The following is a 9,237-nucleotide window of genomic DNA, read 5'->3' as shown; positions in this document are numbered from 1 at the left end:
CCACACTAGGACGACCGAATATGATAGTAAACAACTGCGGAAACAATAACGGGTCCCAAGGTGGATAGAACGGCATACGCAACGCTCTAGGGGTCCAACGGCTCCGTGTGTAAGCCCTATACGATCATTTTCTGATAATGATGAGGCAAAAGCCCCGCCTCTGCTGCTCACCCCCGCATCAAAGTAAACTGCACACTGAATTCAGATTAGCCTATATATATATATATATATATATATATATATATATATATATATAGAGTGGGGAAAAAAAGTATTTAGTCAGCCACCAATTGTTCAAGTTCTCCCACTTAAAAAGATGAGAGGCCTGTAATTTTCTTCCTAGGTACACTTCAACTATGAGAGACAGAATGGGGGGAAAGAATCCAGGAAATCACATTGTCTGATTTTTAATGAATTAATTGGTAAATTCCTCGGTAAAATAAGTATTTGGTTACCTACAAACAAACAAGATTTCTGGCTCTCACAGACCTGTAACTTCTTCTTTAAGAGCCTCCTCTGTCCTCCACTTGTTAACTGTACATGGCACCTGTTTGAACTCGTTATCAGTATGAAAGACACCTGTCCACAACCTCAAACAGTCACACTCCAAACTCCACTATGGCCAAGACCAAAGAGCTGTCAAAGGACACCAGAAACAAAATTGTAGACCTGCACCAGGATGGGAAGACTGAATCTGCAATAGGTAAGCAGCTTGGTGTGAAGAAATCAACTGTGGGAGCAATTATTAGAAAATGGAAGACATACAAGACCACTGATAATCTCCCTCGATTTGGGGCTCCACGCAAGATCTCACCCCGTGGGGTCAAAATGATCACAAGAACGGTGAGCAAAAATCCCAGAACCACACGGGGGGACCTAGTCAATGACCTGCAGAGAGCTGGGACCAAAGTAACAAAGGCTACCATCAGTAACACACTACGCCGCCAGGGACTCAAATCCTGCAGTGCCAGACGTGTCCCCCTGCTTAAGCCAGTACATGTCCAGGCCCGTCTGAAGTTTGCTAGAGAGCATTTAGATGATCCAGAAGAGGATTGGGAGAATGTCATATGGTCAGATGAAACCAAAATAGAACGTTTTGGTAAAAACTCAACTAGACGTGTTTGGAGGAGAAAGAATGCTGAGTTGCATCCAAAGAACACCATACCTACTGTGAAACATGGGGGTGGAAACATCATGCTTTGGGGCTGTTTTTCTGCAAAGGGACCAGGACGACTGATCCGTGTAAAGGAAAGAATGAATGGGGCCATGTATCGTGAGATTTTGAGTGACAACCTCCTTCCATCAACAAGGGCATTGAAGATGAAACGTGGCTGGGTCTTTCAGCATGACAATGATCCCAAACACACCGCCCGGGCAACGAAGGAGTGGCTTCGTAATATGCATTTCAAGGTCCTGGAGTGGCCTAGCCAGTCTCTAGATCTCAACCCCATAGAAAATCTTAGGAGGGAGTTGAAAGTCTGTGTTGCCCAGCTACAGCCCCAAAACATCACTGCTCTAGGGGAGATCTGCATGGAGGAATGGGCCAAAATACCAGCAACAGTGTGTGAAAACCTTGTGAAGACTTACAGAAAACATTTGACCTCTGTCATTGCCAACAAAGGGTATATAACAAAGTATTGAGATGAACTTTTGTTATTGACCAAATACTTATTTTCCACCATAATTTGCAAATAAAGTCTTTAAAAATCAGACAACGTGATTTTTTGGATTTGTTTTTTCTAATTTTGTCTCATAGTTGAGGTATACCTAGGATGAAAATTACAGGCCTCTCTCATCTTTTTAAGTGGGAGAACTTGCACAATTGGTGGCTGACTAAATACTTTTTTGCCCCACTGTATATCTTTCTCTCGATATGGACATAAACACGAGTGAAGTCTAATCTGACAGGACGGAGACACGCAGCTCTGCTCACCTGCAGCTCCTCCCGCTGTGATGCAGAACGGAGCAAAAACACACACTTCAAGTCAGATCATCACCCTTAGCTATTTTAATTACCTCTCAAACTACCCAAACTAGTTATAAATATGTTTATTTTTACTGTCGGCTGGGTCACTCATTACTGGATCAGCTGTTGCATGAGACAGACACTGACGCTGTCCAAAGAGAGGGAGGAAAAAGAGAGGCTCTGTGTATTTTATTATTCTATAGATTCGTTATTCATTTGTTTTAAAGCTCAATAAATAACAAAGAAGACCTTTGACCGGCACTTTTATCATTTTGTCCGGAAGATTTAAACTTTATACACGTTGACTGGCGAAAATCTCGGCCCGGTTCCCTCGGCCCCACCGCGGAGAATAAACAGAAGGTCAACTATGACAACCATGCTTCTTTGCTGCTTTTGTGGAGGAAGTTACGGTACATCCACACAGCAGCTTTGAAAAAATCTTGGAGCTGGGCGTGTCTGAGAGCTTGGGGATTTTTAGCGAGCAACGCGACCAACAACCAATCACATGAATCTCCCGCACCCGACATACAAGCAATATATATAATATATATATATAAATATCAGTGTTTCCCCTATATACAAATAGTGGCGGCGCAGCGCCGCTGCTGAAATATGAGCGCCGCTGCTAGGGGGTGCCAGCCAGGTAACAAAACAAAAATATATTTTTTTACTTTTTTTTTGTTCTTCTTAAAATAATAATAAGTGGCGACCCTTTTTCATTTTTTGATTGTTTGTTATGTGGATTTGTAGTATTTGTGTTACTGTATGTTCAATAAAGGTGTATTTTTGCTAAATCTTGAGACATTGCCCCGGACCCCCCTAGAGGATGTGACGTCCACCCCCCAATTCAAACATGTTCATACAATACTGAATACATTTGAAGCCATTTTGACGTCTATTGCCTATGTCAATAAGTTTCTGCAGTGTATTTGTATTTTGTAGAGATTTTTCATTTATTCTTTACATATAAAATGTCGCCTAAAATCTCACCTAGGCCAGCAAATTGTCTAGAACCGGCCCTGGTACTAGGTCTCAAGAGCCTTTCTTGTGCAGACACATAGAAACAAATTGGCGGGGCGCACTTCGCACGCACTAAAAACTTCCACGCGCTTCACGCTCACATTATGCTGGGCCCACATGCCTTAGCACTGCTGCTATGACTCCATCCTAGGGGAAACACTGTATATATATATAAACTCCCCAAACAGGCTAAAACCTACCAGTTTCACCGACTGTCTCTGCCACCTCCCTCCATGCCTGGTTCCTCCGGTTCGTATCCATAGACTGTATATATAAATGGACGTAGTGTCCGTGACGTCACCCATAGGATTCTGCAGAGTTGCAGAGAAGCCCTTAAGGCACAGAGACACCGGCCAGTCACCTGAGAAGTTGCCGACGCCGACACCGACACCGACTGTTGCGTCGCCGGACTCTCCTGCGTATTTGCCGACTTCGCGCACTGGAACACACCGCAAATCCGAGCCGAGCATGTATGAACTGCGTATGCGTGAGTGGCAATAACTCTCCTTACCAGTAGGCGGCGGTAGTGTGTATTCATCATTCAAAAGAGGCCACAACCGGAAGATAGAGAAGAAGAACAGACTCCGTGATATAAACAAACAATAAATAGAGTTTTCCTTTCCATTTTCACTCTCGTCCGTTGAAAACATGAACGAACAGGAGCTCTATAAACCGATGAGGTGAAATAGCCGTCCGTGTGTGTTCCATCTTCCATTTTAAATCATTTGTTTACCTCCCTCACTTCCGTTAACGCTTCTCATGCATTGATTCGCTAGCTGAACAGCCAATCAGTGTTATCCATTTGTCCGACTTCCGGTGGTGTTCCCGACGCCGATTCAACATGTTGAATCGGCAAGAAAAGGCGTCAGGTCGGCAGAAAAGACCAGACGGTGCGGCGCGCACCACTCCGAATAGGGCGTGCCCACGCTCATGTTCGGCCCGACTCCCATTTAATGCCGATGTCGGGCCGGTGTATCTGGGCCTTTAGTAGGCGGAGTCGGCCACTAACGGCTTGACAGCGACGTCAGAGTCTAATCCCGTCTGCTCCAAATAAGGGCAAAGAGGCGGAGCCGAGGCGGGACCTGCTGCCTCCAAACTGGAAGTAAACAAGCTAACATGAAATACATGCCAGGGCTCGACATTAAGGACTGCCCGGTGGCCCGAGGCCATCTAGTATTTAGCTCGGGCAAGCCTCACCTGCTGGTTGCCCGATCGGGCAATGTATTATGCCAGTATCATGCAGCTCACGGATCCAGTAATGAGTGACCCGACAGTAAAACTAAACATATCTATAACTAGTTTAGGTAGTTTGAGAGGTAATTAAAATAGCTACGAGTGATATTCTAACCTGAAGTGTGTGTTTTGTCCGCTCACCGCTGCATGTGATTATGCAGAGCTGCTTGTCGACTCGTCAGCAGCAGCTGATCTCTCTCTCCCGTCAGATTAGACTTCACTCGCGTTTATGTCCATATCGATCAGATCCAGCTAGTTCTAGCTAATGATATGACTACCTGCTTATTAAAAGACACCTAAACAATAAGTGTCGCTATGCAACTGGGTGAGGCCACAAAGTATAGCGCAGCATTATGCATTTGTTTACATGCCCACCGGAACCCCGAGGCATTACCAACAGATATCAACGCACAATCAACCCAGACAGGACATCTCTTTCTCCACATTACGGGTTAGACATTATAATTGACTATTATTGTCTGTCATATACTCTTCTTGTCTGTCACATAAGTGGCGCAACTGAAGCGGTATTGCGCTAAAGGGAAATTATTTTTGACCGAAGAGATTTAGATTTGCCGGCTAACGGGAACTCCGACGTCACCATGTTGTGTGCTTCGCGGATGCACTCGGCTCCTCTCGACTGCTGCTCGGCTCTGCTCGGTCAGCTTCCGGATGAGGATGCATTCATTCGACCAACTTACAGTAGATAACATTACAAATATTTTTAACAGGGGCCATAATAGTGTAAATAATGTTTGTTTTGGCAGTAACAACTGAATGTAATGTTTTCTACTTTTTTACATCTGGGAAGGCATTTGCCTTCATCAGATGTAAAGTGTCTTGACCAACAACTTAAGTATTTCTTATAGCTATGCAGGGCATGCAAGCGTGCAAACAAACAAGTGAAATGAAGAATAAAATTGAAATTGTACAATATAATATTGTGGTGGTTCATCTTATAATTCAGTCTAGAGAATGCACCAGACAGCATCTACAGTAAGACCTGCAAAAATCTAAATGTTCTAGGGCAGGGGTCGGCAACCCGCAGCCCTCGAGCCGCATGCGGCCCTTTAAGCCCTCTGCTCTGGCTCCCTTGGGCTTAGACAAAAATAAGAAGGAAATAAAATAAAAGTATTTGTAGGACTATTTATATTTTGTTGCATGGTTGAAAATGTTTCGTATCTTGTATTTTGAGGTGATACTGTGACACATAAATAAAAAACAAAACGGTTTTAATTAGGTCAACTAAAATATGCGTCACATCCTGCTACGGTCCCACGCCAGCGCCTTTTCTTGCAGGTGAATAACCTGACCCCCGACTCCATGAGCGAACTATGGATAAATCAAAGAAAAGAAAAGTACTGGAGGAACACAGGATTTAATTCTGCGTGGACAGAGTTATCTGCTTTCACAGCAAACGATGCTGGTTTACCGGTATGTTTGATATGTAGAGAGAAGTTGTCAAAGGTGCTGCAGCCTTTACGTGTCGAGGAACAACACGGAGAGGAAGACAGTTGACGATCTTCAGTCATAATTCAATGGGGTATTTAATTTATTTCAGAAACACTTTTTGTAATATTCCATGGAATGCTCTTAACGTCCCGATAACAATGAATATATGAAATGCTTTGATGATAAATACATACAAAAATTAATCTGTGGAAGCCGTGGCGCTGTAAAAAGCACGACCAATCATCTGAGCCGGTCCGGCTAAAGTAACTGGATGGCCTACCTGCCTGTCAGCCTTCCATCTGTTCACAGACTTATCTCGTGCCCTCATTGGTCATGTGTGTGTTCGTGTGTGTTGGAGGAGGGGCTCTGTAAGAAAGTCTGAAGGAAGAGGCAGATTTTTCCCGGTTGTGTGTTTTCAAATTCTAGTGCACTCAAGCTGGTTTCTCCATTCTTACCTACCCTACCTTTAACTCTTTTTAGGGTGCAGCTATATGTTTTATTTATTTCAAAGTGGGCACATTTTAATTATATATATTTTTCCTTCAAATGTGCAGAGGACTCCCCAACTGCTGTGTTTAATTTATTTTAAAGTAGGCCTGTGTATTATTTGTATTTCTCCTTATAGGAGTTCTTTGTTTCTTATTAGAGGTTAACAGTTGTATATAATGTAATAAATAGCCTAATAAATGCAAAAAAACTGTAGTTTTTGTCTGATATAACAATAAATACAACTTTATTAGCTATCAAGCTATGAAATATGTTTTGCGGCTCCAGACAATTTTTTCTTTTGGAAAAAGGAGCAAAATGGCTCTTTTGGTCAAAAAGGTTGCAGACCCCTGTTCTAGGGTGAGGCCCCCCAAATCCTTCTTGCCATTTCATCCGCGTGCATTTTTCCGGGCAATCTCTATTGGGCTCAGGGCCATCTGTAAATTAGCTTAGATGGCCCACAGGGCCATCTCCCAAAATCCTTAATGTCATGCACTGCATGCATACCAAGTTACTGCTAACAGTGTAGTTCCCCTATATAAACGTTACATTCATAATCAAATGAGACAATCTGCAAGAGAATTAGCTATGTTTTGTTATTCTTAATGCTTTTCATTCACACGTTAAGAAAAGAAGTACCGATACATAGCAGAACAATTGTGGCGATGTTCAGCTTAATGAGCCTTGTTCAACATAATTTATTTAGCTAATAACCAAGTCTGCGTTTCGCTGCATTCCTTGATCTCCAGTTATTACGCCGGACTCCGCCGCTCGGACCTAACGGAGCCGCAGTGGGCTAGCTCCGGGACGCCGGCTGGAGCTAGCCCCCTGCGGCTCCGTTAGCTCCGGCGGCGACCACTGGGATAATTGGGTCCCCTATTAACATTTGCTCCCGTTTAGCATTATGGGCGTCATAGCCATAGACTATAAAAGTCTTACCCAAGGCTGAATCATAAACTAAAATGTATATGTATGTATAAAGGGTTACGTCCTTAGCTGGCTAATAAGTAACAAGCTAAGCTACCAAGTACACAAACACCTGCGAACGGGATTAAAATGTATAATATTATCATTTTAGACTTCTTGGAAGTTCTGTTAGTACATTGAAGCGCACAGCACAACATTTTAATTGTCTGGTATTTGTAACAATATTCCCTAAAAAGGCACAATCACCAAGAAACACGGCTAAAGCTAAAGGGTCAAGTACAGTACTATGACTAACTAACGTTGTGGCATCTATGGTTTTAGCCTAGCAGAGTGGACAAGTTGCTGTTAGCTTACAGTGAGGCATGTACATGTCCATCAAAGTGACCACGCCCTAATTTATGCAAAACACTTTAAGACCTAATATGAATAAAAGGGTCGTGTTAGAAAACAATTCACTCACAGATTCATAATCATTAAGGTGGAATCTAACTATATCGATTATAATATTTATTGCATCAATGGGTAGAAACATGTTTTTTTGTGCTGTAAAGTTGGGCATTTTAACATGGGGGTCTATGGAAATTGCTCCTTTCTGCAGTCAGTCCCTAGCGGCCCATGTAGGAACTGCAGTGTGTTGCACTTCCGTATTGGCGTCCCGGCTGTTCCCCAGAGTTTGCCGCTTGTTTGTATCCCGGTAAATAGTTCTGGTCGTAAAGAACCGGGTGATTTGCTACCGTAATTTCTCGTTTGGAATATGAGGAAATTAACTGCGGTCAAGCTCTCCCAGCTTGCACGCGGTTTGATTGGCTAGCGCTTGTACTGTCAGATTTGAATAAACGGGATTTGATTGGCTGACACTTCCAGCTCAGCTTCAAAAGTTGAACATTGCTCAACTTTTGAATCCTGAAAATCCTGGAAACCTTCACTTTGCTTCCCCACAATGCAGTTTGGCGAAAAGCGAGGCAAAGTGACGTCATCCCCATTCAAAGTCAATGGGCAGAGAACGCAGAGAAGCGTTGGAAGATTTTTTTTAAAGCTGCTGTGTGGACCTACCGTTACAGCGCCACGTACAGACTCCTGTATATGTACTGCAGCTTCTCCAGCGGTTGGAGCTAAACGGAGATGTCTCGTGTGGACAGACACTATCCGGTGAATATTGCGTGTGGAAGGAAGCTTTTTTGCGATTGCGTTAATCCTATGCGTTTTGTCGTGGGGCCGGTAAAACTTTCCTTCCAGGTTTGAGCATTTGTTGATTAATTGCACAATAACTGTCTGTAACATGATAAGTTAGACTTTATATCTGTTGAAACCATAGACTGTATATGGTTGAAACGTGCTTTTGATCTTAACTGATGGAAGGTCTCCATTTTCATCTCAGATTGGCACATATTACAAGAAGAAGCATCAACGTTTGTGACATGGTCAGCTGCATGTCACCTGAGGAACCCCACAACATAGAGGAATACAGACAAAACAGAGTCTAGTAGCTACCCACCTGAGAATTCAATCAAATGTACTTGTAACAACGATACCCGTGTTTACAATGTAGTTGACAGTGTGACGGAAACAAAACCAAAACTGTTCCTCTGCTCAGTTTTTATCTTGTCATGGCAGTCTTAGGTAAATCCACCTTGTTGCCTAAGTCTAACACACTGCTGCAGCAACTTGCTGCTTAACTCAAAATCTTTAATTGACTACCAACTAAAGTGTAACGATCATATGTTGGTAAGCAGCTGGCGTTCAGTGCTTAACTGTTCCTTGTCTGCGACTTCTCTATAACGTTAGAATGAAAGCTAGCTTAGCTACATAGTTCATTGGCTCACAAATGATCACCATCTGGTACATGTGTCCAGAATGGGAAATATGCACATGACGTTAGGAGAATAAATATATGAGCCACTAGAAAATGTATTACGGGTCTCAGCTTGCCTTACTGACGATGACCAGAACACTAGCCAGCTAACTAGCAAACACAACGAGCCTTAGCTGCTGGTTAGCAAGGTCAGCGCTTAGCTAGAAACGATGAGAACATACCGTCTGTTGCTAGAGACACTTGTTCCGCAGACAGTAACGAAGACTAGGGAAATCGTCCTGCCTTCCAAAAACGATTCAAGTTAAGAAACGAGTGGTCCCTCCCGGCGCAGTGCTGTGAA

Source organism: Notothenia rossii (assembly GCF_949606895.1).
Source record: "Notothenia rossii genome assembly, chromosome: 7".
NCBI lineage: Eukaryota > Metazoa > Chordata > Actinopteri > Perciformes > Nototheniidae > Notothenia > Notothenia rossii.
Note: the sequence above shows the minus strand (reverse complement) of the source record.